The sequence below is a fragment of the Triturus cristatus genome, chromosome 12 (assembly GCF_964204655.1).
Source record: "Triturus cristatus chromosome 12, aTriCri1.1, whole genome shotgun sequence".
Taxonomy (NCBI): domain Eukaryota; kingdom Metazoa; phylum Chordata; class Amphibia; order Caudata; family Salamandridae; genus Triturus; species Triturus cristatus.
In genome coordinates, this window is record NC_140595.1 from 217,904,630 (window position 1) to 217,928,915 (window position 24,286).

Consider the following 24,286-nt stretch of genomic DNA (forward strand, 5'->3'; position numbering starts at 1 on the left):
CGACCTCTCAGGGCACCTCCAACGGGCACAAATAACGGGCAAGCCCTATGAAAAGCACAGCATGAGTCTTGGTCCCACCTTTAAAAAGGAGGGTGACCTCTGGGATCTGGCAGCAGGATCTTTGGGAGATAAGAAAATATACTGCCTGCGATCGTGTAGTTTCAAGTCAGTCAAGAAAAGCAATCTCATGCACTGCACAAGCTCTTTCCCATGAGGCACCTCTCCTGCACTCTGTTTATGCAAATGAGCAAGCAGAGAGCTCAGTAATAAAACACCAAACTCATGTCCCCCAAAAAAGCAGCAGACAATTGCTGGATATTCCCCAACTTCTAATGCTTTTCTTTTAAACAAATGATAAACAGCCTCACCTGTGGCAAGGCTTAAAAAAATTGAATAAACTCTTAAATGTTCCTCTCCACGGAAATCTTTAGTAAAAGGCGAAAGATATTTTCGTTTTGAAGAGAAACCAGAGTAAGTGACAATATAGCTCTCTAGGGTAAGTGGCGCCACATCAAAGACCCAGTCATTGCGAGGGTGAGGACCTGAAAGGTATTTTCAGGCTCTAAGAAAGAGGGCGAGAACCAGGCCGGTGGGCAAAACAGGCCAACATTTCAAAGTCTCTGCTCAAGGTACAAAAAGGTGGACTGTTCACATGTGTATGTCTGGGAATATGCAAATTTCTTTTGTACTCACCTCAGCTCATTAGGAGTTGTCGGGGCTGCTGGGGAAGGGGAACAGGAAATGTGAATCAGGCTTTTAGTTAAGTGGCACTGTAGGCCTTTTGTCCCCTAGCCATTTTACGCTTTCAACACGCTCTACACATAGCCATGCACCGTATGTGCCTTTTTCACACGTACTTTCATTAAACCTGAATATAGAAGGATATATCTGTCTAGGCTGGAGACACGTGAAACAAGTCTGACGTGCCCCTTCAAGTTTACCTGAGAGGAAGCTGACTCAGGATTGGCGACCTCTCAGGGCACCTCTAACGGGCACAAATAACGGGCAAGCCCTATGAAAAGCACAGCATGAGTCTTGGTCCCACCTTTAAAAAGGAGGTTGACCTCTGGGATCTGGCAGCAGGATCTTTGGGAGATAAGAAAATATACTGCCTGCGATCGTGAAGTTTCAAGTCAGTCAAGAAAAGCAATCTCATGCACTGCACAAGCTCTTTCCCATGAGGCACCTCTCCTGCACTCTGTTTATGCAAATGAGCAAGCAGAGAGCTCAGGAATAAAACACCAAACTCATGTCCCCCAAAAAAGCAGCAGACAATTGCTGGATATTCCCCAACTTGTAATGCTTTTCTTTTAAACAAATGATAAACAGCCTCACCTGTGGCAAGGCTTAAAAAAATTGAATAAACTCTTAAATGTTCCTCTCCACGGAAATCTTTAGTAAAAGGTGAAAGATTTTTTCGTTTTGAAGAGAAACCAGAGTAAGTGACAATATAGCTCTCTAGGGTAAGTGGCGGCACATCAAAGACCCTGTCATTGCGAGGGTGAGGACCTGAAAGGTATTTTCAGGCTCTAAGAAAGAGGGCGAGAACCAGGCCGGTGGGCAAAACAGGCCAACATTTCAAAGTCTCTGCTCAAGGTACAAAAAGGTGGACTGTTCACATGTGTATGTCTGGGAATATGCAAATTTCTTTTGTACTCACCTCAGCTCATTAGGAGTTGTCGGGGCTGCTGGGGAAGGGGAACAGGAAATGTGAATCAGGCTTTTAGTTAAGTGGCACTGTAGGCCTTTTGTCCCCTAGCCATTTTACGCTTTCAACACGCTCTACACATAGCCATGCACCGTATGTGCCTTTTTCACACGTACTTTCATTAAACCTGAATATAGAAGGATATATCTGTCTAGGCTGGAGACACGTGAAACAAGTCTGACGTGCCCCTTCAAGTCTACCTGAGAGGAAGCTGACTCAGGATTGGCGACCTCTCAGGGCACCTCTAACCGGCACAAATAACGGGCAAGCCCTATGAAAAGCACAGCATGAGTCTTGGTCCCACCTTTAAAAAGGAGGGTGACCTCTGGGATCTGGCAGCAGGATCTTTGGGAGATAAGAAAATATACTGCCTGCGATCGTGTAGTTTCAAGTCAGTCAAGAAAAGCAATCTCATGCACTGCACAAGCTCTTTCCCATGAGGCACCTCTCCTGCACTCTGTTTATGCAAATGAGCAAGCAGAGAGCTCAGGAATAAAACACCAAACTCATGTCCCCCAAAAAAGCAGCAGACAATTGCTGGATATTCCCCAACTTCTAATGCTTTTCTTTTAAACAAATGATAAACAGCCTCACCTGTGTCAAGGCTTAAAAAAATTGAATAAACTCTTAAATGTTCCTCTCCACGGAAATCTTTAGTAAAAGGCGAAAGATATTTTCGTTTTGAAGAGAAACCAGAGTAAGTGACAATATAGCTCTCTAGGGTAAGTGGCGCCACATCAAAGACCCTGTCATTGCGAGGGTGAGGGCCTGAAAGGTATTTTCAGGCTCTAAGAAAGAGGGCGAGAACCAGGCCGGTGGGCAAAACAGGCCAACATTTCAAAGTCTCTGCTCAAGGTACAAAAAGGTGGACTGTTCACATGTGTATGTCTGGGAATATGCAAATTTCTTTTGTACTCACCTCAGCTCATTAGGAGTTGTCGGGGCTGCTGGGGAAGGGGAACAGGAAATGTGAATCAGGCTTTTAGTTAAGTGGCACTGTAGGCCTTTTGTCCCCTAGCCATTTTACGCTTTCAACACGCTCTACACATAGCCATGCACCGTATGTGCCTTTTTCACACGTACTTTCATTAAACCTGAATATAGAAGGATATATCTGTCTAGGCTGGAGACACGTGAAACAAGTCTGACGTGCCCCTTCAAGTCTACCTGAGAGGAAGCTGACTCAGGATTGGCGACCTCTCAGGGCACCTCTAACGGGCACAAATAACGGGCAAGCCCTATGAAAAGCACAGCATGAGTCTTGGTCCCACCTTTAAAAAGGAGGGTGACCTCTGGGATCTGGCAGCAGGATCTTTGGGAGATAAGAAAATATACTGCCTGCGATCGTGTAGTTTCAAGTAGGCCTGGGCGGCAAATTCCGTTCCGCTCGCGGAATTTGCGGAATTTGCGTAATTTCGCGTTCCGCGGAGAACGCGAAATTGCTCAGAAGCCTGCTTTCCGCGATTTCGCGAAATTTTTGCTTGTTCGCGTTCTCAAAATGCATGTTCGCGAGATATTTCTCCTCGAGCACGCAAACATCAATTGCGAACAGGAAAAAAGCATCGCGAACAAGCAGTTCCGCGTGTTCGCGGAATTTCTGCGTGTTCGCGGAGATTTTTTACCGTTTCGCGGAGATTTGCGTAACGCAATTACGCAAATTCCGCCCACCCCTAGTTTCAAGTCAGTCAAGAAAAGCAATCTCATGCACTGCACAAGCTCTTTCCCATGAGGCACCTCTCCTGCACTCTGTTTATGCAAATGAGCAAGCAGAGAGCTCAGGAATAAAACACCAAACTCATGTCCCCCAAAAAAGCAGCAGACAATTGCTGGATATTCCCCAACTTCTAATGCTTTTCTTTTAAACAAATGATAAACAGCCTCACCTGTGGCAAGGCTTAAAAAAATTGAATAAACTCTTAAATGTTCCTCTCCACGGAAATCTTTAGTAAAAGGCGAAAGATTTTTTCGTTTTGAAGAGAAACCAGAGTAAGTGACAATATAGCTCTCTAGGGTAAGTGGCGGCACATCAAAGACCCTGTCATTGCGAGGGTGAGGACCTGAAAGGTATTTTCAGGCTCTAAGAAAGAGGGCGAGAACCAGGCCGGTGGGCAAAACAGGCCAACATTTCAAAGTCTCTGCTCAAGGTACAAAAAGGTGGACTGTTCACATGTGTATGTGTGGGAATATGCAAATTTCTTTTGTACTCACCTCAGCTCATTAGGAGTTGTCGGGGCTGCTGGGGAAGGGGAACAGGAAATGTGAATCAGGCTTTTAGTTAAGTGGCACTGTAGGCCTTTTGTCCCCTAGCCATTTTACGCTTTCAACACCATCCCTCCAATCGATATGCTCAGAGCCACCACTGTGCTCTACACATAGCCATGCACCGTATGTGCCTTTTTCACACGTACTTTCATTAAACCTGAATATAGAAGGATATATCTGTCTAGGCTGGAGACACGTGAAACAAGTCTGACGTGCCCCTTCAAGTCTACCTGAGAGGAAGCTGACTCAGGATTGGCGACCTCTCAGGGCACCTCTAACGGGCACAAATAACGGGCAAGCCCTATGAAAAGCACAGCATGAGTCTTGGTCCCACCTTTAAAAAGGAGGGTGACCTCTGGGATCTGGCAGCAGGATCTTTGGGAGATAAGAAAATATACTGCCTGCGATCGTGAAGTTTCAAGTCAGTCAAGAAAAGCAATCTCATGCACTGCACAAGCTCTTTCCCATGAGGCACCTCTCCTGCACTCTGTTTATGCAAATGAGCAAGCAGAGAGCTCAGGAATAAAACACCAAACTCATGTCCCCCAAAAAAAGCAGCAGACAATTGCTGGATATTCCCCAACTTGTAATGCTTTTCTTTTAAACAAATGATAAACAGCCTCACCTGTGGCAAGGCTTAAAAAAATTGAATAAACTCTTAAATGTTCCTCTCCACGGAAATCTTTAGTAAAAGGCGAAAGATTTTTTCGTTTTGAAGAGAAACCAGAATAAGTGACAATATAGCTCTCTAGGGTAAGTGGCGGCACATCAAAGACCCTGTCATTGCGAGGGTGAGGACCTGAAAGGTATTTTCAGGCTCTAAGAAAGAGGGCGAGAACCAGGCCGGTGGGCAAAACAGGCCAACATTTCAAAGTCTCTGCTCAAGGTACAAAAAGGTGGACTGTTCACATGTGTATGTCTGGGAATATGCAAATTTCTTTTGTACTCACCTCAGCTCATTAGGAGTTGTCGGGGCTGCTGGGGAAGGGGAACAGGAAATGTGAATCAGGCTTTTAGTTAAGTGGCACTGTAGGCCTTTTGTCCCCTAGCCATTTTACGCTTTCAACACGCTCTACACATAGCCATGCACCGTATGTGCCTTTTTCACACGTACTTTCATTAAACCTGAATATAGAAGGATATATCTGTCTAGGCTGGAGACACGTGAAACAAGTCTGACGTGCCCCTTCAAGTCTACCTGAGAGGAAGCGGACTCAGGATTGGCGACCTCTCAGGGCACCTCCAACGGGCACAAATAACGGGCAAGCCCTATGAAAAGCACAGCATGAGTCTTGGTCCCACCTTTAAAAAGGAGGGTGACCTCTGGGATCTGGCAGCAGGATCTTTGGGAGATAAGAAAATATACTGCCTGCGATCGTGTAGTTTCAAGTCAGTCAAGAAAAGCAATCTCATGCACTGCACAAGCTCTTTCCCATGAGGCACCTCTCCTGCACTCTGTTTATGCAAATGAGCAAGCAGAGAGCTCAGGAATAAAACACCAAACTCATGTCCCCCAAAAAAGCAGCAGACAATTGCTGGATATTCCCCAACTTCTAATGCTTTTCTTTTAAACAAATGATAAACAGCCTCACCTGTGGCAAGGCTTAAAAAAATTGAATAAACTCTTAAATGTTCCTCTCCACGGAAATCTTTAGTAAAAGGCGAAAGATTTTTTCGTTTTGAAGAGAAACCAGAGTAAGTGACAATATAGCTCTCTAGGGTAAGTGGCGGCACATCAAAGACCCTGTCATTGCGAGGGTGAGGACCTGAAAGGTATTTTCAGGCTCTAAGAAAGAGGGCGAGAACCAGGCCGGTGGGCAAAACAGGCCAACATTTCAAAGTCTCTGCTCAAGGTACAAAAAGGTGGACTGTTCACATGTGTATGTCTGGGAATATGCAAATTTCTTTTGTACTCACCTCAGCTCATTAGGAGTTGTCGGGGCTGCTGGGGAAGGGGAACAGGAAATGTGAATCAGGCTTTTAGTTAAGTGGCACTGTAGGCCTTTTGTCCCCTAGCCATTTTACGCTTTCAACACGCTCTACACATAGCCATGCACCGTATGTGCCTTTTTCACACGTACTTTCATTAAACCTGAATATAGAAGGATATATCTGTCTAGGCTGGAGACACGTGAAACAAGTCTGACGTGCCCCTTCAAGTCTACCTGAGAGGAAGCGGACTCAGGATTGGCGACCTCTCAGGGCACCTCCAACGGGCACAAATAACGGGCAAGCCCTATGAAAAGCACAGCATGAGTCTTGGTCCCACCTTTAAAAAGGAGGGTGACCTCTGGGATCTGGCAGCAGGATCTTTGGGAGATAAGAAAATATACTGCCTGCGATCGTGTAGTTTCAAGTCAGTCAAGAAAAGCAATCTCATGCACTGCACAAGCTCTTTCCCATGAGGCACCTCTCCTGCACTCTGTTTATGCAAATGAGCAAGCAGAGAGCTCAGTAATAAAACACCAAACTCGTGTCCCCCAAAAAAGCAGCAGACAATTGCTGGATATTCCCCAACTTCTAATGCTTTTCTTTTAAACAAATGATAAACAGCCTCACCTGTGGCAAGGCTTAAAAAAATTGAATAAACTCTTAAATGTTCCTCTCCACGGAAATCTTTAGTAAAAGGCGAAAGATATTTTCGTTTTGAAGAGAAACCAGAGTAAGTGACAATATAGCTCTCTAGGGTAAGTGGCGCCACATCAAAGACCCTGTCATTGCGAGGGTGAGGACCTGAAAGGTATTTTCAGGCTCTAAGAAAGAGGGCGAGAACCAGGCCGGTGGGCAAAACAGGCCAACATTTCAAAGTCTCTGCTCAAGGTACAAAAAGGTGGACTGTTCACATGTGTATGTCTGGGAATATGCAAATTTCTTTTGTACTCACCTCAGCTCATTAGGAGTTGTCGGGGCTGCTGGGGAAGGGGGAACAGGAAATGTGAATCAGGCTTTTAGTTAAGTGGCACTGTAGGCCTTTTGTCCCCTAGCCATTTTACGCTTTCAACACGCTCTACACATAGCCATGCACCGTATGTGCCTTTTTCACACGTACTTTCATTAAACCTGAATATAGAAGGATATATCTGTCTAGGCTGGAGACACGTGAAACAAGTCTGACGTGCCCCTTCAAGTTTACCTGAGAGGAAGCTGACTCAGGATTGGCGACCTCTCAGGGCACCTCTAACGGGCACAAATAACGGGCAAGCCCTATGAAAAGCACAGCATGAGTCTTGGTCCCACCTTTAAAAAGGAGGTTGACCTCTGGGATCTGGCAGCAGGATCTTTGGGAGATAAGAAAATATACTGCCTGCGATCGTGAAGTTTCAAGTCAGTCAAGAAAAGCAATCTCATGCACTGCACAAGCTCTTTCCCATGAGGCACCTCTCCTGCACTCTGTTTATGCAAATGAGCAAGCAGAGAGCTCAGGAATAAAACACCAAACTCATGTCCCCCAAAAAAGCAGCAGACAATTGCTGGATATTCCCCAACTTGTAATGCTTTTCTTTTAAACAAATGATAAACAGCCTCACATGTGGCAAGGCTTAAAAAAATTGAATAAACTCTTAAATGTTCCTCTCCACGGAAATCTTTAGTAAAAGGCGAAAGATTTTTTCGTTTTGAAGAGAAACCAGAGTAAGTGACAATATAGCTCTCTAGGGTAAGTGGCGGCACATCAAAGACCCTGTCATTGCGAGGGTGAGGACCTGAAAGGTATTTTCAGGCTCTAAGAAAGAGGGCGAGAACCAGGCCGGTGGGCAAAACAGGCCAACATTTCAAAGTCTCTGCTCAAGGTACAAAAAGGTGGACTGTTCACATGTGTATGTCTGGGAATATGCAAATTTCTTTTGTACTCACCTCAGCTCATTAGGAGTTGTCGGGGCTGCTGGGGAAGGGGAACAGGAAATGTGAATCAGGCTTTTAGTTAAGTGGCACTGTAGGCCTTTTGTCCCCTAGCCATTTTACGCTTTCAACACGCTCTACACATAGCCATGCACCGTATGTGCCTTTTTCACACGTACTTTCATTAAACCTGAATATAGAAGGATATATCTGTCTAGGCTGGAGACACGTGAAACAAGTCTGACGTGCCCCTTCAAGTCTACCTGAGAGGAAGCTGACTCAGGATTGGCGACCTCTCAGGGCACCTCTAACCGGCACAAATAACGGGCAAGCCCTATGAAAAGCACAGCATGAGTCTTGGTCCCACCTTTAAAAAGGAGGGTGACCTCTGGGATCTGGCAGCAGGATCTTTGGGAGATAAGAAAATATACTGCCTGCGATCGTGTAGTTTCAAGTCAGTCAAGAAAAGCAATCTCATGCACTGCACAAGCTCTTTCCCATGAGGCACCTCTCCTGCACTCTGTTTATGCAAATGAGCAAGCAGAGAGCTCAGGAATAAAACACCAAACTCATGTCCCCCAAAAAAGCAGCAGACAATTGCTGGATATTCCCCAACTTCTAATGCTTTTCTTTTAAACAAATGATAAACAGCCTCACCTGTGGCAAGGCTTAAAAAAATTGAATAAACTCTTAAATGTTCCTCTCCACGGAAATCTTTAGTAAAAGGCGAAAGATTTTTTCGTTTTGAAGAGAAACCAGAGTAAGTGACAATATAGCTCTCTAGGGTAAGTGGCGGCACATCAAAGACCCTGTCATTGCGAGGGTGAGGACCTGAAAGGTATTTTCAGGCTCTAAGAAAGAGGGCGAGAACCAGGCCGGTGGGCAAAACAGGCCAACATTTCAAAGTCTCTGCTCAAGGTACAAAAAGGTGGACTGTTCACATGTGTATGTGTGGGAATATGCAAATTTCTTTTGTACTCACCTCAGCTCATTAGGAGTTGTCGGGGCTGCTGGGGAAGGGGAACAGGAAATGTGAATCAGGCTTTTAGTTAAGTGGCACTGTAGGCCTTTTGTCCCCTAGCCATTTTACGCTTTCAACACCATCCCTCCAATCGATATGCTCAGAGCCACCACTGTGCTCTACACATAGCCATGCACCGTATGTGCCTTTTTCACACGTACTTTCATTAAACCTGAATATAGAAGGATATATCTGTCTAGGCTGGAGACACGTGAAACAAGTCTGACGTGCCCCTTCAAGTCTACCTGAGAGGAAGCTGACTCAGGATTGGCGACCTCTCAGGGCACCTCTAACGGGCACAAATAACGGGCAAGCCCTATGAAAAGCACAGCATGAGTCTTGGTCCCACCTTTAAAAAGGAGGGTGACCTCTGGGATCTGGCAGCAGGATCTTTGGGAGATAAGAAAATATACTGCCTGCGATCGTGAAGTTTCAAGTCAGTCAAGAAAAGCAATCTCATGCACTGCACAAGCTCTTTCCCATGAGGCACCTCTCCTGCACTCTGTTTATGCAAATGAGCAAGCAGAGAGCTCAGGAATAAAACACCAAACTCATGTCCCCCAAAAAAAGCAGCAGACAATTGCTGGATATTCCCCAACTTGTAATGCTTTTCTTTTAAACAAATGATAAACAGCCTCACCTGTGGCAAGGCTTAAAAAAATTGAATAAACTCTTAAATGTTCCTCTCCACGGAAATCTTTAGTAAAAGGCGAAAGATTTTTTCGTTTTGAAGAGAAACCAGAATAAGTGACAATATAGCTCTCTAGGGTAAGTGGCGGCACATCAAAGACCCTGTCATTGCGAGGGTGAGGACCTGAAAGGTATTTTCAGGCTCTAAGAAAGAGGGCGAGAACCAGGCCGGTGGGCAAAACAGGCCAACATTTCAAAGTCTCTGCTCAAGGTACAAAAAGGTGGACTGTTCACATGTGTATGTCTGGGAATATGCAAATTTCTTTTGTACTCACCTCAGCTCATTAGGAGTTGTCGGGGCTGCTGGGGAAGGGGAACAGGAAATGTGAATCAGGCTTTTAGTTAAGTGGCACTGTAGGCCTTTTGTCCCCTAGCCATTTTACGCTTTCAACACGCTCTACACATAGCCATGCACCGTATGTGCCTTTTTCACACGTACTTTCATTAAACCTGAATATAGAAGGATATATCTGTCTAGGCTGGAGACACGTGAAACAAGTCTGACGTGCCCCTTCAAGTCTACCTGAGAGGAAGCGGACTCAGGATTGGCGACCTCTCAGGGCACCTCCAACGGGCACAAATAACGGGCAAGCCCTATGAAAAGCACAGCATGAGTCTTGGTCCCACCTTTAAAAAGGAGGGTGACCTCTGGGATCTGGCAGCAGGATCTTTGGGAGATAAGAAAATATACTGCCTGCGATCGTGTAGTTTCAAGTCAGTCAAGAAAAGCAATCTCATGCACTGCACAAGCTCTTTCCCATGAGGCACCTCTCCTGCACTCTGTTTATGCAAATGAGCAAGCAGAGAGCTCAGGAATAAAACACCAAACTCATGTCCCCCAAAAAAGCAGCAGACAATTGCTGGATATTCCCCAACTTCTAATGCTTTTCTTTTAAACAAATGATAAACAGCCTCACCTGTGGCAAGGCTTAAAAAAATTGAATAAACTCTTAAATGTTCCTCTCCACGGAAATCTTTAGTAAAAGGCGAAAGATTTTTTCGTTTTGAAGAGAAACCAGAGTAAGTGACAATATAGCTCTCTAGGGTAAGTGGCGGCACATCAAAGACCCTGTCATTGCGAGGGTGAGGACCTGAAAGGTATTTTCAGGCTCTAAGAAAGAGGGCGAGAACCAGGCCGGTGGGCAAAACAGGCCAACATTTCAAAGTCTCTGCTCAAGGTACAAAAAGGTGGACTGTTCACATGTGTATGTCTGGGAATATGCAAATTTCTTTTGTACTCACCTCAGCTCATTAGGAGTTGTCGGGGCTGCTGGGGAAGGGGAACAGGAAATGTGAATCAGGCTTTTAGTTAAGTGGCACTGTAGGCCTTTTGTCCCCTAGCCATTTTACGCTTTCAACACGCTCTACACATAGCCATGCACCGTATGTGCCTTTTTCACACGTACTTTCATTAAACCTGAATATAGAAGGATATATCTGTCTAGGCTGGAGACACGTGAAACAAGTCTGACGTGCCCCTTCAAGTCTACCTGAGAGGAAGCGGACTCAGGATTGGCGACCTCTCAGGGCACCTCCAACGGGCACAAATAACGGGCAAGCCCTATGAAAAGCACAGCATGAGTCTTGGTCCCACCTTTAAAAAGGAGGGTGACCTCTGGGATCTGGCAGCAGGATCTTTGGGAGATAAGAAAATATACTGCCTGCGATCGTGTAGTTTCAAGTCAGTCAAGAAAAGCAATCTCATGCACTGCACAAGCTCTTTCCCATGAGGCACCTCTCCTGCACTCTGTTTATGCAAATGAGCAAGCAGAGAGCTCAGTAATAAAACACCAAACTCGTGTCCCCCAAAAAAGCAGCAGACAATTGCTGGATATTCCCCAACTTCTAATGCTTTTCTTTTAAACAAATGATAAACAGCCTCACCTGTGGCAAGGCTTAAAAAAATTGAATAAACTCTTAAATGTTCCTCTCCACGGAAATCTTTAGTAAAAGGCGAAAGATATTTTCGTTTTGAAGAGAAACCAGAGTAAGTGACAATATAGCTCTCTAGGGTAAGTGGCGCCACATCAAAGACCCTGTCATTGCGAGGGTGAGGACCTGAAAGGTATTTTCAGGCTCTAAGAAAGAGGGCGAGAACCAGGCCGGTGGGCAAAACAGGCCAACATTTCAAAGTCTCTGCTCAAGGTACAAAAAGGTGGACTGTTCACATGTGTATGTCTGGGAATATGCAAATTTCTTTTGTACTCACCTCAGCTCATTAGGAGTTGTCGGGGCTGCTGGGGAAGGGGAACAGGAAATGTGAATCAGGCTTTTAGTTAAGTGGCACTGTAGGCCTTTTGTCCCCTAGCCATTTTACGCTTTCAACACGCTCTACACATAGCCATGCACCGTATGTGCCTTTTTCACACGTACTTTCATTAAACCTGAATATAGAAGGATATATCTGTCTAGGCTGGAGACACGTGAAACAAGTCTGACGTGCCCCTTCAAGTTTACCTGAGAGGAAGCTGACTCAGGATTGGCGACCTCTCAGGGCACCTCTAACGGGCACAAATAACGGGCAAGCCCTATGAAAAGCACAGCATGAGTCTTGGTCCCACCTTTAAAAAGGAGGTTGACCTCTGGGATCTGGCAGCAGGATCTTTGGGAGATAAGAAAATATACTGCCTGCGATCGTGAAGTTTCAAGTCAGTCAAGAAAAGCAATCTCATGCACTGCACAAGCTCTTTCCCATGAGGCACCTCTCCTGCACTCTGTTTATGCAAATGAGCAAGCAGAGAGCTCAGGAATAAAACACCAAACTCATGTCCCCCAAAAAAGCAGCAGACAATTGCTGGATATTCCCCAACTTGTAATGCTTTTCTTTTAAACAAATGATAAACAGCCTCACATGTGGCAAGGCTTAAAAAAATTGAATAAACTCTTAAATGTTCCTCTCCACGGAAATCTTTAGTAAAAGGCGAAAGATTTTTTCGTTTTGAAGAGAAACCAGAGTAAGTGACAATATAGCTCTCTAGGGTAAGTGGCGGCACATCAAAGACCCTGTCATTGCGAGGGTGAGGACCTGAAAGGTATTTTCAGGCTCTAAGAAAGAGGGCGAGAACCAGGCCGGTGGGCAAAACAGGCCAACATTTCAAAGTCTCTGCTCAAGGTACAAAAAGGTGGACTGTTCACATGTGTATGTCTGGGAATATGCAAATTTCTTTTGTACTCACCTCAGCTCATTAGGAGTTGTCGGGGCTGCTGGGGAAGGGGAACAGGAAATGTGAATCAGGCTTTTAGTTAAGTGGCACTGTAGGCCTTTTGTCCCCTAGCCATTTTACGCTTTCAACACGCTCTACACATAGCCATGCACCGTATGTGCCTTTTTCACACGTACTTTCATTAAACCTGAATATAGAAGGATATATCTGTCTAGGCTGGAGACACGTGAAACAAGTCTGACGTGCCCCTTCAAGTCTACCTGAGAGGAAGCTGACTCAGGATTGGCGACCTCTCAGGGCACCTCTAACCGGCACAAATAACGGGCAAGCCCTATGAAAAGCACAGCATGAGTCTTGGTCCCACCTTTAAAAAGGAGGGTGACCTCTGGGATCTGGCAGCAGGATCTTTGGGAGATAAGAAAATATACTGCCTGCGATCGTGTAGTTTCAAGTCAGTCAAGAAAAGCAATCTCATGCACTGCACAAGCTCTTTCCCATGAGGCACCTCTCCTGCACTCTGTTTATGCAAATGAGCAAGCAGAGAGCTCAGGAATAAAACACCAAACTCATGTCCCCCAAAAAAGCAGCAGACAATTGCTGGATATTCCCCAACTTCTAATGCTTTTCTTTTAAACAAATGATAAACAGCCTCACCTGTGGCAAGGCTTAAAAAAATTGAATAAACTCTTAAATGTTCCTCTCCACGGAAATCTTTAGTAAAAGGCGAAAGATTTTTTCGTTTTGAAGAGAAACCAGAGTAAGTGACAATATAGCTCTCTAGGGTAAGTGGCGGCACATCAAAGACCCTGTCATTGCGAGGGTGAGGACCTGAAAGGTATTTTCAGGCTCTAAGAAAGAGGGCGAGAACCAGGCCGGTGGGCAAAACAGGCCAACATTTCAAAGTCTCTGCTCAAGGTACAAAAAGGTGGACTGTTCACATGTGTATGTCTGGGAATATGCAAATTTCTTTTGTACTCACCTCAGCTCATTAGGAGTTGTCGGGGCTGCTGGGGAAGGGGAACAGGAAATGTGAATCAGGCTTTTAGTTAAGTGGCACTGTAGGCCTTTTGTCCCCTAGCCATTTTACGCTTTCAACACGCTCTACACATAGCCATGCACCGTATGTGCCTTTTTCACACGTACTTTCATTAAACCTGAATATAGAAGGATATATCTGTCTAGGCTGGAGACACGTGAAACAAGTCTGACGTGCCCCTTCAAGTCTACCTGAGAGGAAGCGGACTCAGGATTGGCGACCTCTCAGGGCACCTCCAACGGGCACAAATAACGGGCAAGCCCTATGAAAAGCACAGCATGAGTCTTGGTCCCACCTTTAAAAAGGAGGGTGACCTCTGGGATCTGGCAGCAGGATCTTTGGGAGATAAGAAAATATACTGCCTGCGATCGTGTAGTTTCAAGTCAGTCAAGAAAAGCAATCTCATGCACTGCACAAGCTCTTTCCCATGAGGCACCTCTCCTGCACTCTGTTTATGCAAATGAGCAAGCAGAGAGCTCAGGAATAAAACACCAAACTCATGTCCCCCAAACAAGCAGCAGACAATTGCTGGATATTCCCCAACTTCTAATGCTTTTCTTTTAAACAAATGATAAACAGCCTCACCTGTGGCAAGGATTAAAAAAATTGAATAAACTCTTAAATGTTCCTCTCCACGGAAATCTTTAGTAAAAGGCGAAAGATTTTTTCGTTTTGAAGAGAAACCAGAGTAAGCGACAATATAGCTCTCTAGGGTAAGTGGCGGCACATCAAAGACCCTGTCATTGCGAGGGTGAGGACCTGAAAGGTATTTTCAGGCTCTAAGAAAGAGGGCGAGAACCAGGCCGGTGGGCAAAACAGGCCAACATTTCAAAGTCTCTGCTCAAGGTACAAAAAGGTGGACTGTTCACATGTGTATGTCTGGGAATATGCAAATTTCTTTTGTACTCACCTCAGCTCATTAGGAGTTGTCGGGGCTGCTGGGGAAGGGGAACAGGAAATGTGAATCAGGCTTTTAGTTAAGTGGCACTGTAGGCCTTTTGTCCCCTAGCCATTTTACGCTTTCAACACGCTCTACACATAGCCATGCACCGTATGTGCCTTTTTCACACGTACTTTCATTAAACCTGAATATAGAAGGATATATCTGTCTAGGCTGGAGACACGTGAAACAAGTCTGACGTGCCCCTTCAAGTCTACCTGAGAGGAAGCGGACTCAGGATTGGCGACCTCTCAGGGCACCTCCAACGGGCACAAATAACGGGCAAGCCCTATGAAAAGCACAGCATGAGTCTTGGTCCCACCTTTAAAAAGGAGGGTGACCTCTGGGATCTGGCAGCAGGATCTTTGGGAGATAAGAAAATATACTGCCTGCGATCGTGTAGTTTCAAGTCAGTCAAGAAAAGCAATCTCATGCACTGCACAAGCTCTTTCCCATGAGGCACCTCTCCTGCACTCTGTTTATGCAAATGAGCAAGCAGAGAGCTCAGTAATAAAACACCAAACTCATGTCCCCCAAAAAAGCAGCAGACAATTGCTGGATATTCCCCAACTTCTAATGCTTTTCTTTTAAACAAATGATAAACAGCCTCACCTGTGGCAAGGCTTAAAAAAATTGAATAAACTCTTAAATGTTCCTCTCCACGGAAATCTTTAGTAAAAGGCGAAAGATATTTTCGTTTTGAAGAGAAACCAGAGTAAGTGACAATATAGCTCTCTAGGGTAAGTGGCGCCACATCAAAGACCCTGTCATTGCGAGGGTGAGGACCTGAAAGGTATTTTCAGGCTCTAAGAAAGAGGGCGAGAACCAGGCCGGTGGGCAAAACAGGCCAACATTTCAAAGTCTCTGCTCAAGGTACAAAAAGGTGGACTGTTCACATGTGTATGTCTGGGAATATGCAAATTTCTTTTGTACTCACCTCAGCTCATTAGGAGTTGTCGGGGCTGCTGGGGAAGGGGAACAGGAAATGTGAATCAGGCTTTTAGTTAAGTGGCACTGTAGGCCTTTTGTCCCCTAGCCATTTTACGCTTTCAACACGCTCTACACATAGCCATGCACCGTATGTGCCTTTTTCACACGTACTTTCATTAAACCTGAATATAGAAGGATATATCTGTCTAGGCTGGAGACACGTGAAACAAGTCCGACGTGCCCCTTCAAGTTTACCTGAGAGGAAGCTGACTCAGGATTGGCGACCTCTCAGGGCACCTCTAACGGGCACAAATAACGGGCAAGCCCTATGAAAAGCACAGCATGAGTCTTGGTCCCACCTTTAAAAAGGAGGTTGACCTCTGGGATCTGGCAGCAGGATCTTTGGGAGATAAGAAAATATACTGCCTGCGATCGTGAAGTTTCAAGTCAGTCAAGAAAAGCAATCTCATGCACTGCACAAGCTCTTTCCCATGAGGCACCTCTCCTGCACTCTGTTTATGCAAATGAGCAAGCAGAGAGCTCAGGAATAAAACACCAAACTCATGTCCCCCAAAAAAGCAGCAGACAATTGCTGGATATTCCCCAACTTGTAATGCTTTTCTTTTAAACAAATGATAAACAGCCTCACCTGTGGCAAGGCTTAAAAAAATTGAATAAACTCTTAAATGTTCCTCTCCACGGAAATCTTTAGTAAAAGGCGAAAGATTTTTTCGTTTTGAAGAGAAACCAGAGTAAGTGACAATATAGCTCTCTAGGGTAAGTGGCGGCACATCAAAGACCCTGTCATTGCGAGGGTGAGGACCTGAAAGGTATTTTCAGGCTCTAAGAAAGAGGGCGAGAACCAGGCCGGTGGGCAAAACAGGCCAACATTTCAAAGTCTCTGCTCAAGGTACAAAAAGGTGGACTGTTCACATGTGTATGTCTGGGAATATGCAAATTTCTTTTGTACTCACCTCAGCTCATTAGGAGTTGTCGGGGCTGCTGGGGAAGGGGAACAGGAAATGTGAATCAGGCTTTTAGTTAAGTGGCACTGTAGGCCTTTTGTCCCCTAGCCATTTTACGCTTTCAACACGCTCTACACATAGCCATGCACCGTATGTGCCTTTTTCACACGTACTTTCATTAAACCTGAATATAGAAGGATATATCTGTCTAGGCTGGAGACACGTGAAACAAGTCTGACGTGCCCCTTCAAGTCTACCTGAGAGGAAGCTGCCTCAGGATTGGCGACCTCTCAGGGCACCTCTAACCGGCACAAATAACGGGCAAGCCCTATGAAAAGCACAGCATGAGTCTTGGTCCCACCTTTAAAAAGGAGGGTGACCTCTGGGATCTGGCAGCAGGATCTTTGGGAGATAAGAAAATATACTGCCTGCGATCGTGTAGTTTCAAGTCAGTCAAGAAAAGCAATCTCATGCACTGCACAAGCTCTTTCCCATGAGGCACCTCTCCTGCACTCTGTTTATGCAAATGAGCAAGCAGAGAGCTCAGGAATAAAACACCAAACTCATGTCCCCCAAAAAAGCAGCAGACAATTGCTGGATATTCCCCAACTTCTAATGCATTTCTTTTAAACAAATGATAAACAGCCTCACCTGTGGCAAGGATTAAAAAAATTGAATAAACTCTTAAATGTTCCTCTCCACGGAAATCTTTAGTAAAAGGCGAAAGATTTTTTCGTTTTGAAGAGAAACCAGAGTAAGTGACAATATAGCTCTCTAGGGTAAGTGGCGGCACATCAAAGACCCTGTCATTGCGAGGGTGAGGACCTGAAAGGTATTTTCAGGCTCTAAGAAAGAGGGCGAGAACCAGGCCGGTCGGCAAAACAGGCCAACATTTCAAAGTCTCTGCTTAAGGTACAAAAAGGTGGACTGTTCACATGTGTATGTCTGGGAATATGCAAATTTCTTTTGTACTCACCTCAGCTCATTAGGAGTTGTCGGGGCTGCTGGGGAAGGGGAACAGGAAATGTGAATCAGGCTTTTAGTTAAGTGGCACTGTAGGCCTTTTGTCCCCTAGCCATTTTACGCTTTCAACACCATCCCTCCAATCGATATGCTCAGAGCCACCACTGTGCTCTACACATAGCCATGCACCGTATGTGCCTTTTTCACACGTACTTTCATTAAACCTGAATATAGAAGGATATATCTGTCTAGGCTGGAGACACGTGAAACAAGTCTGACGTGCCCCTTCAAGTCTACCTGAGAGGAAGCGGACTCAGGATTGGCGACCTCTCAGGGCACCTCTAACGGGCACAAATAACGGGCAAGCCCTATGAAAAGCACAGCATGAGTCTTGGTCCCACCTTTAAAAAGGAGGGTGACCTCTGGGATCTGGCAGCAGGATCTTTGGGAGATAAGAAAATATACTGCCTGCGATCGTGTAGTTTCAAGTCAGTCAAGAAAAGCAATCTCATGCACTGCACAAGCTCTTTCCCATGAGGCACCTCTCCTGCACTCTGTTTATGCAAATGAGCAAGCAGAGAGCTCAGGAATAAAACACCAAACTCATGTCCCCCAAAAAAGCAGCAGACAATTGCTGGATATTCCCCAACTTCTAATGCTTTTCTTTTAAACAAATGATAAACAGCCTCACCTGTGTCAAGGCTTAAAAAAATTGAATAAACTCTTAAATGTTCCTCTCCACGGAAATCTTTAGTAAAAGGCGAAAGATATTTTCGTTTTGAAGAGAAACCAGAGTAAGTGACAATATAGCTCTCTAGGGTAAGTGGCGCCACATCAAAGACCCTGTCATTGCGAGGGTGAGGGCCTGAAAGGTATTTTCAGGCTCTAAGAAAGAGGGCGAGAACCAGGCCGGTGGGCAAAACAGGCCAACATTTCAAAGTCTCTGCTCAAGGTACAAAAAGGTGGACTGTTCACATGTGTATGTCTGGGAATATGCAAATTTCTTTTGTACTCACCTCAGCTCATTAGGAGTTGTCGGGGCTGCTGGGGAAGGGGAACAGGAAATGTGAATCAGGCTTTTAGTTAAGTGGCACTGTAGGCCTTTTGTCCCCTAGCCATTTTACGCTTTCAACACGCTCTACACATAGCCATGCACCGTATGTGCCTTTTTCACACGTACTTTCATTAAACCTGAATATAGAAGGATATATCTGTCTAGGCTGGAGACACGTGAAACAAGTCTGACGTGCCCCTTCAAGTCTACCTGAGAGGAAGCTGACTCAGGATTGGCGACCTCTCAGGGCACCTCTAACGGGCACAAATAACGGGCAAGCCCTATGAAAAGCACAGCATGAGTCTTGGTCCCACCTTTAAAAAGGAGGGTGACCTCTGGGATCTGGCAGCAGGATCTTTGGGAGATAAGAAAATATACTGCCTGCGATCGTGTAGTTTCAAGTAGGCCTGGGCGGCAAATTCCGTTCCGCTCGCGGAATTTGCGGAATTTGCGTAATTTCGCGTTCCGCGGAGAACGCGAAATTGCTCAGAAGCCTGCTTTCCGCGATTTCGCGAAATTTTTGCTTGTTCGCGTTCTCAAAATGCATGTTCGCGAGATATTTCTCCTCGAGCACGCAAACATCAATTGCGAACAGGAAAAAAGCATCGCGAACAAGCAGTTCCGCGTGTTCGCGGAATTTCTGCGTGTTCGCGGAGATTTTTTACCGTTTCGCGGAGATTTGCGTAACGCAATTACGCAAATTCCGCCCACCCCTAGTTTCAAGTCAGTCAAGAAAAGCAATCTCATGCACTGCACAAGCTCTTTCCCATGAGGCACCTCTCCTGCACTCTGTTTATGCAAATGAGCAAGCAGAGAGCTCAGGAATAAAACACCAAACTCATGTCCCCCAAAAAAGCAGCAGACAATTGCTGGATATTCCCCAACTTCTAATGCTTTTCTTTTAAACAAATGATAAACAGCCTCACCTGTGGCAAGGCTTAAAAAAATTGAATAAACTCTTAAATGTTCCTCTCCACGGAAATCTTTAGTAAAAGGCGAAAGATTTTTTCGTTTTGAAGAGAAACCAGAGTAAGTGACAATATAGCTCTCTAGGGTAAGTGGCGGCACATCAAAGACCCTGTCATTGCGAGGGTGAGGACCTGAAAGGTATTTTCAGGCTCTAAGAAAGAGGGCGAGAACCAGGCCGGTGGGCAAAACAGGCCAACATTTCAAAGTCTCTGCTCAAGGTACAAAAAGGTGGACTGTTCACATGTGTATGTGTGGGAATATGCAAATTTCTTTTGTACTCACCTCAGCTCATTAGGAGTTGTCGGGGCTGCTGGGGAAGGGGAACAGGAAATGTGAATCAGGCTTTTAGTTAAGTGGCACTGTAGGCCTTTTGTCCCCTAGCCATTTTACGCTTTCAACACCATCCCTCCAATCGATATGCTCAGAGCCACCACTGTGCTCTACACATAGCCATGCACCGTATGTGCCTTTTTCACACGTACTTTCATTAAACCTGAATATAGAAGGATATATCTGTCTAGGCTGGAGACACGTGAAACAAGTCTGACGTGCCCCTTCAAGTCTACCTGAGAGGAAGCTGACTCAGGATTGGCGACCTCTCAGGGCACCTCTAACGGGCACAAATAACGGGCAAGCCCTATGAAAAGCACAGCATGAGTCTTGGTCCCACCTTTAAAAAGGAGGGTGACCTCTGGGATCTGGCAGCAGGATCTTTGGGAGATAAGAAAATATACTGCCTGCGATCGTGAAGTTTCAAGTCAGTCAAGAAAAGCAATCTCATGCACTGCACAAGCTCTTTCCCATGAGGCACCTCTCCTGCACTCTGTTTATGCAAATGAGCAAGCAGAGAGCTCAGGAATAAAACACCAAACTCATGTCCCCCAAAAAAAGCAGCAGACAATTGCTGGATATTCCCCAACTTGTAATGCTTTTCTTTTAAACAAATGATAAACAGCCTCACCTGTGGCAAGGCTTAAAAAAATTGAATAAACTCTTAAATGTTCCTCTCCACGGAAATCTTTAGTAAAAGGCGAAAGATTTTTTCGTTTTGAAGAGAAACCAGAATAAGTGACAATATAGCTCTCTAGGGTAAGTGGCGGCACATCAAAGACCCTGTCATTGCGAGGGTGAGGACCTGAAAGGTATTTTCAGGCTCTAAGAAAGAGGGCGAGAACCAGGCCGGTGGGCAAAACAGGCCAACATTTCAAAGTCTCTGCTCAAGGTACAAAAAGGTGGACTGTTCACATGTGTATGTCTGGGAATATGCAAATTTCTTTTGTACTCACCTCAGCTCATTAGGAGTTGTCGGGGCTGCTGGGGAAGGGGAACAGGAAATGTGAATCAGGCTTTTAGTTAAGTGGCACTGTAGGCCTTTTGTCCCCTAGCCATTTTACGCTTTCAACACGCTCTACACATAGCCATGCACCGTATGTGCCTTTTTCACACGTACTTTCATTAAACCTGAATATAGAAGGATATATCTGTCTAGGCTGGAGACACGTGAAACAAGTCTGACGTGCCCCTTCAAGTCTACCTGAGAGGAAGCGGACTCAGGATTGGCGACCTCTCAGGGCACCTCCAACGGGCACAAATAACGGGCAAGCCCTATGAAAAGCACAGCATGAGTCTTGGTCCCACCTTTAAAAAGGAGGGTGACCTCTGGGATCTGGCAGCAGGATCTTTGGGAGATAAGAAAATATACTGCCTGCGATCGTGTAGTTTCAAGTCAGTCAAGAAAAGCAATCTCATGCACTGCACAAGCTCTTTCCCATGAGGCACCTCTCCTGCACTCTGTTTATGCAAATGAGCAAGCAGAGAGCTCAGGAATAAAACACCAAACTCATGTCCCCCAAAAAAGCAGCAGACAATTGCTGGATATTCCCCAACTTCTAATGCTTTTCTTTTAAACAAATGATAAACAGCCTCACCTGTGGCAAGGCTTAAAAAAATTGAATAAACTCTTAAATGTTCCTCTCCACGGAAATCTTTAGTAAAAGGCGAAAGATTTTTTCGTTTTGAAGAGAAACCAGAGTAAGTGACAATATAGCTCTCTAGGGTAAGTGGCGGCACATCAAAGACCCTGTCATTGCGAGGGTGAGGACCTGAAAGGTATTTTCAGGCTCTAAGAAAGAGGGCGAGAACCAGGCCGGTGGGCAAAACAGGCCAACATTTCAAAGTCTCTGCTCAAGGTACAAAAAGGTGGACTGTTCACATGTGTATGTCTGGGAATATGCAAATTTCTTTTGTACTCACCTCAGCTCATTAGGAGTTGTCGGGGCTGCTGGGGAAGGGGAACAGGAAATGTGAATCAGGCTTTTAGTTAAGTGGCACTGTAGGCCTTTTGTCCCCTAGCCATTTTACGCTTTCAACACGCTCTACACATAGCCATGCACCGTATGTGCCTTTTTCACACGTACTTTCATTAAACCTGAATATAGAAGGATATATCTGTCTAGGCTGGAGACACGTGAAACAAGTCTGACGTGCCCCTTCAAGTCTACCTGAGAGGAAGCGGACTCAGGATTGGCGACCTCTCAGGGCACCTCCAACGGGCACAAATAACGGGCAAGCCCTATGAAAAGCACAGCATGAGTCTTGGTCCCACCTTTAAAAAGGAGGGTGACCTCTGGGATCTGGCAGCAGGATCTTTGGGAGATAAGAAAATATACTGCCTGCGATCGTGTAGTTTCAAGTCAGTCAAGAAAAGCAATCTCATGCACTGCACAAGCTCTTTCCCATGAGGCACCTCTCCTGCACTCTGTTTATGCAAATGAGCAAGCAGAGAGCTCAGTAATAAAACACCAAACTCGTGTCCCCCAAAAAAGCAGCAGACAATTGCTGGATATTCCCCAACTTCTAATGCTTTTCTTTTAAACAAATGATAAACAGCCTCACCTGTGGCAAGGCTTAAAAAAATTGAATAAACTCTTAAATGTTCCTCTCCACGGAAATCTTTAGTAAAAGGCGAAAGATATTTTCGTTTTGAAGAGAAACCAGAGTAAGTGACAATATAGCTCTCTAGGGTAAGTGGCGCCACATCAAAGACCCTGTCATTGCGAGGGTGAGGACCTGAAAGGTATTTTCAGGCTCTAAGAAAGAGGGCGAGAACCAGGCCGGTGGCCAAAACAGGCCAACATTTCAAAGTCTCTGCTCAAGGTACAAAAAGGTGGACTGTTCACATGTGTATGTCTGGGAATATGCAAATTTCTTTTGTACTCACCTCAGCTCATTAGGAGTTGTCGGGGCTGCTGGGGAAGGGGAACAGGAAATGTGAATCAGGCTTTTAGTTAAGTGGCACTGTAGGCCTTTTGTCCCCTAGCCATTTTACGCTTTCAACACGCTCTACACATAGCCATGCACCGTATGTGCCTTTTTCACACGTACTTTCATTAAACCTGAATATAGAAGGATATATCTGTCTAGGCTGGAGACACGTGAAACAAGTCTGACGTGCCCCTTCAAGTTTACCTGAGAGGAAGCTGACTCAGGATTGGCGACCTCTCAGGGCACCTCTAACGGGCACAAATAACGGGCAAGCCCTATGAAAAGCACAGCATGAGTCTTGGTCCCACCTTTAAAAAGGAGGTTGACCTCTGGGATCTGGCAGCAGGATCTTTGGGAGATAAGAAAATATACTGCCTGCGATCGTGAAGTTTCAAGTCAGTCAAGAAAAGCAATCTCATGCACTGCACAAGCTCTTTCCCATGAGGCACCTCTCCTGCACTCTGTTTATGCAAATGAGCAAGCAGAGAGCTCAGGAATAAAACACCAAACTCATGTCCCCCAAAAAAGCAGCAGACAATTGCTGGATATTCCCCAACTTGTAATGCTTTTCTTTTAAACAAATGATAAACAGCCTCACATGTGGCAAGGCTTAAAAAAATTGAATAAACTCTTAAATGTTCCTCTCCACGGAAATCTTTAGTAAAAGGCGAAAGATTTTTTCGTTTTGAAGAGAAACCAGAGTAAGTGACAATATAGCTCTCTAGGGTAAGTGGCGGCACATCAAAGACCCTGTCATTGCGAGGGTGAGGACCTGAAAGGTATTTTCAGGCTCTAAGAAAGAGGGCGAGAACCAGGCCGGTGGGCAAAACAGGCCAACATTTCAAAGTCTCTGCTCAAGGTACAAAAAGGTGGACTGTTCACATGTGTATGTCTGGGAATATGCAAATTTCTTTTGTACTCACCTCAGCTCATTAGGAGTTGTCGGGGCTGCTGGGGAAGGGGAACAGGAAATGTGAATCAGGCTTTTAGTTAAGTGGCACTGTAGGCCTTTTGTCCCCTAGCCATTTTACGCTTTCAACACGCTCTACACATAGCCATGCACCGTATGTGCCTTTTTCACACGTACTTTCATTAAACCTGAATATAGAAGGATATATCTGTCTAGGCTGGAGACACGTGAAACAAGTCTGACGTGCCCCTTCAAGTCTACCTGAGAGGAAGCTGACTCAGGATTGGCGACCTCTCAGGGCACCTCTAACCGGCACAAATAACGGGCAAGCCCTATGAAAAGCACAGCATGAGTCTTGGTCCCACCTTTAAAAAGGAGGGTGACCTCTGGGATCTGGCAGCAGGATCTTTGGGAGATAAGAAAATATACTGCCTGCGATCGTGTAGTTTCAAGTCAGTCAAGAAAAGCAATCTCATGCACTGCACAAGCTCTTTCCCATGAGGCACCTCTCCTGCACTCTGTTTATGCAAATGAGCAAGCAGAGAGCTCAGGAATAAAACACCAAACTCATGT

The 24,286-nt window shown here is 45.4% G+C and overlaps 24 non-coding genes across 24 annotated transcripts; all 24 read right to left on the bottom strand.

Moving 5' to 3' along the window:
* Positions 1-360: 360 nt before the first annotated feature.
* LOC146774433 (U5 spliceosomal RNA) lies at positions 361-475 on the bottom strand. The gene has a single exon (XR_014974184.1). It is a non-coding gene; the product is annotated as a U5 spliceosomal RNA (small nuclear RNA).
* Positions 476-1,327: 852 nt separating this feature from the next.
* LOC146774434 (U5 spliceosomal RNA) lies at positions 1,328-1,442 on the bottom strand. Its single transcript, XR_014974431.1, has one exon. It is a non-coding gene; the product is annotated as a U5 spliceosomal RNA (small nuclear RNA).
* Positions 1,443-2,294: 852 nt separating this feature from the next.
* On the bottom strand, positions 2,295-2,409 carry LOC146774435 (U5 spliceosomal RNA). Its single transcript, XR_014974326.1, has one exon. It is a non-coding gene; the product is annotated as a U5 spliceosomal RNA (small nuclear RNA).
* Positions 2,410-3,583: 1,174 nt separating this feature from the next.
* Positions 3,584-3,698, bottom strand: LOC146774436 (U5 spliceosomal RNA). The gene has a single exon (XR_014972732.1). It is a non-coding gene; the product is annotated as a U5 spliceosomal RNA (small nuclear RNA).
* Positions 3,699-4,587: 889 nt separating this feature from the next.
* Positions 4,588-4,702, bottom strand: LOC146774437 (U5 spliceosomal RNA). The gene has a single exon (XR_014973886.1). It is a non-coding gene; the product is annotated as a U5 spliceosomal RNA (small nuclear RNA).
* An 852-nt stretch (positions 4,703-5,554) lies between these two features.
* Positions 5,555-5,669, bottom strand: LOC146774438 (U5 spliceosomal RNA). Its single transcript, XR_014972733.1, has one exon. It is a non-coding gene; the product is annotated as a U5 spliceosomal RNA (small nuclear RNA).
* An 852-nt stretch (positions 5,670-6,521) lies between these two features.
* On the bottom strand, positions 6,522-6,636 carry LOC146774439 (U5 spliceosomal RNA). Its single transcript, XR_014974185.1, has one exon. It is a non-coding gene; the product is annotated as a U5 spliceosomal RNA (small nuclear RNA).
* Positions 6,637-7,489: 853 nt separating this feature from the next.
* LOC146774440 (U5 spliceosomal RNA) lies at positions 7,490-7,604 on the bottom strand. The gene has a single exon (XR_014972670.1). It is a non-coding gene; the product is annotated as a U5 spliceosomal RNA (small nuclear RNA).
* An 852-nt stretch (positions 7,605-8,456) lies between these two features.
* LOC146774441 (U5 spliceosomal RNA) lies at positions 8,457-8,571 on the bottom strand. The gene has a single exon (XR_014972734.1). It is a non-coding gene; the product is annotated as a U5 spliceosomal RNA (small nuclear RNA).
* An 889-nt stretch (positions 8,572-9,460) lies between these two features.
* LOC146774442 (U5 spliceosomal RNA) lies at positions 9,461-9,575 on the bottom strand. Its single transcript, XR_014973887.1, has one exon. It is a non-coding gene; the product is annotated as a U5 spliceosomal RNA (small nuclear RNA).
* An 852-nt stretch (positions 9,576-10,427) lies between these two features.
* LOC146774443 (U5 spliceosomal RNA) lies at positions 10,428-10,542 on the bottom strand. The gene has a single exon (XR_014972735.1). It is a non-coding gene; the product is annotated as a U5 spliceosomal RNA (small nuclear RNA).
* An 852-nt stretch (positions 10,543-11,394) lies between these two features.
* LOC146774444 (U5 spliceosomal RNA) lies at positions 11,395-11,509 on the bottom strand. The gene has a single exon (XR_014974186.1). It is a non-coding gene; the product is annotated as a U5 spliceosomal RNA (small nuclear RNA).
* An 852-nt stretch (positions 11,510-12,361) lies between these two features.
* On the bottom strand, positions 12,362-12,476 carry LOC146774445 (U5 spliceosomal RNA). The gene has a single exon (XR_014972681.1). It is a non-coding gene; the product is annotated as a U5 spliceosomal RNA (small nuclear RNA).
* An 852-nt stretch (positions 12,477-13,328) lies between these two features.
* On the bottom strand, positions 13,329-13,443 carry LOC146774446 (U5 spliceosomal RNA). Its single transcript, XR_014972736.1, has one exon. It is a non-coding gene; the product is annotated as a U5 spliceosomal RNA (small nuclear RNA).
* Positions 13,444-14,295: 852 nt separating this feature from the next.
* On the bottom strand, positions 14,296-14,410 carry LOC146774447 (U5 spliceosomal RNA). Its single transcript, XR_014974072.1, has one exon. It is a non-coding gene; the product is annotated as a U5 spliceosomal RNA (small nuclear RNA).
* Positions 14,411-15,262: 852 nt separating this feature from the next.
* Positions 15,263-15,377, bottom strand: LOC146774448 (U5 spliceosomal RNA). Its single transcript, XR_014974187.1, has one exon. It is a non-coding gene; the product is annotated as a U5 spliceosomal RNA (small nuclear RNA).
* An 852-nt stretch (positions 15,378-16,229) lies between these two features.
* LOC146774449 (U5 spliceosomal RNA) lies at positions 16,230-16,344 on the bottom strand. Its single transcript, XR_014972738.1, has one exon. It is a non-coding gene; the product is annotated as a U5 spliceosomal RNA (small nuclear RNA).
* Positions 16,345-17,196: 852 nt separating this feature from the next.
* On the bottom strand, positions 17,197-17,311 carry LOC146774450 (U5 spliceosomal RNA). The gene has a single exon (XR_014974073.1). It is a non-coding gene; the product is annotated as a U5 spliceosomal RNA (small nuclear RNA).
* An 888-nt stretch (positions 17,312-18,199) lies between these two features.
* Positions 18,200-18,314, bottom strand: LOC146774451 (U5 spliceosomal RNA). The gene has a single exon (XR_014974327.1). It is a non-coding gene; the product is annotated as a U5 spliceosomal RNA (small nuclear RNA).
* Positions 18,315-19,488: 1,174 nt separating this feature from the next.
* On the bottom strand, positions 19,489-19,603 carry LOC146774452 (U5 spliceosomal RNA). The gene has a single exon (XR_014972739.1). It is a non-coding gene; the product is annotated as a U5 spliceosomal RNA (small nuclear RNA).
* Positions 19,604-20,492: 889 nt separating this feature from the next.
* LOC146774453 (U5 spliceosomal RNA) lies at positions 20,493-20,607 on the bottom strand. The gene has a single exon (XR_014973888.1). It is a non-coding gene; the product is annotated as a U5 spliceosomal RNA (small nuclear RNA).
* Positions 20,608-21,459: 852 nt separating this feature from the next.
* Positions 21,460-21,574, bottom strand: LOC146774454 (U5 spliceosomal RNA). The gene has a single exon (XR_014972740.1). It is a non-coding gene; the product is annotated as a U5 spliceosomal RNA (small nuclear RNA).
* Positions 21,575-22,426: 852 nt separating this feature from the next.
* LOC146774455 (U5 spliceosomal RNA) lies at positions 22,427-22,541 on the bottom strand. Its single transcript, XR_014974188.1, has one exon. It is a non-coding gene; the product is annotated as a U5 spliceosomal RNA (small nuclear RNA).
* Positions 22,542-23,393: 852 nt separating this feature from the next.
* On the bottom strand, positions 23,394-23,508 carry LOC146774456 (U5 spliceosomal RNA). The gene has a single exon (XR_014972693.1). It is a non-coding gene; the product is annotated as a U5 spliceosomal RNA (small nuclear RNA).
* Between the last annotated feature and the right edge of the window lie 778 nt (positions 23,509-24,286).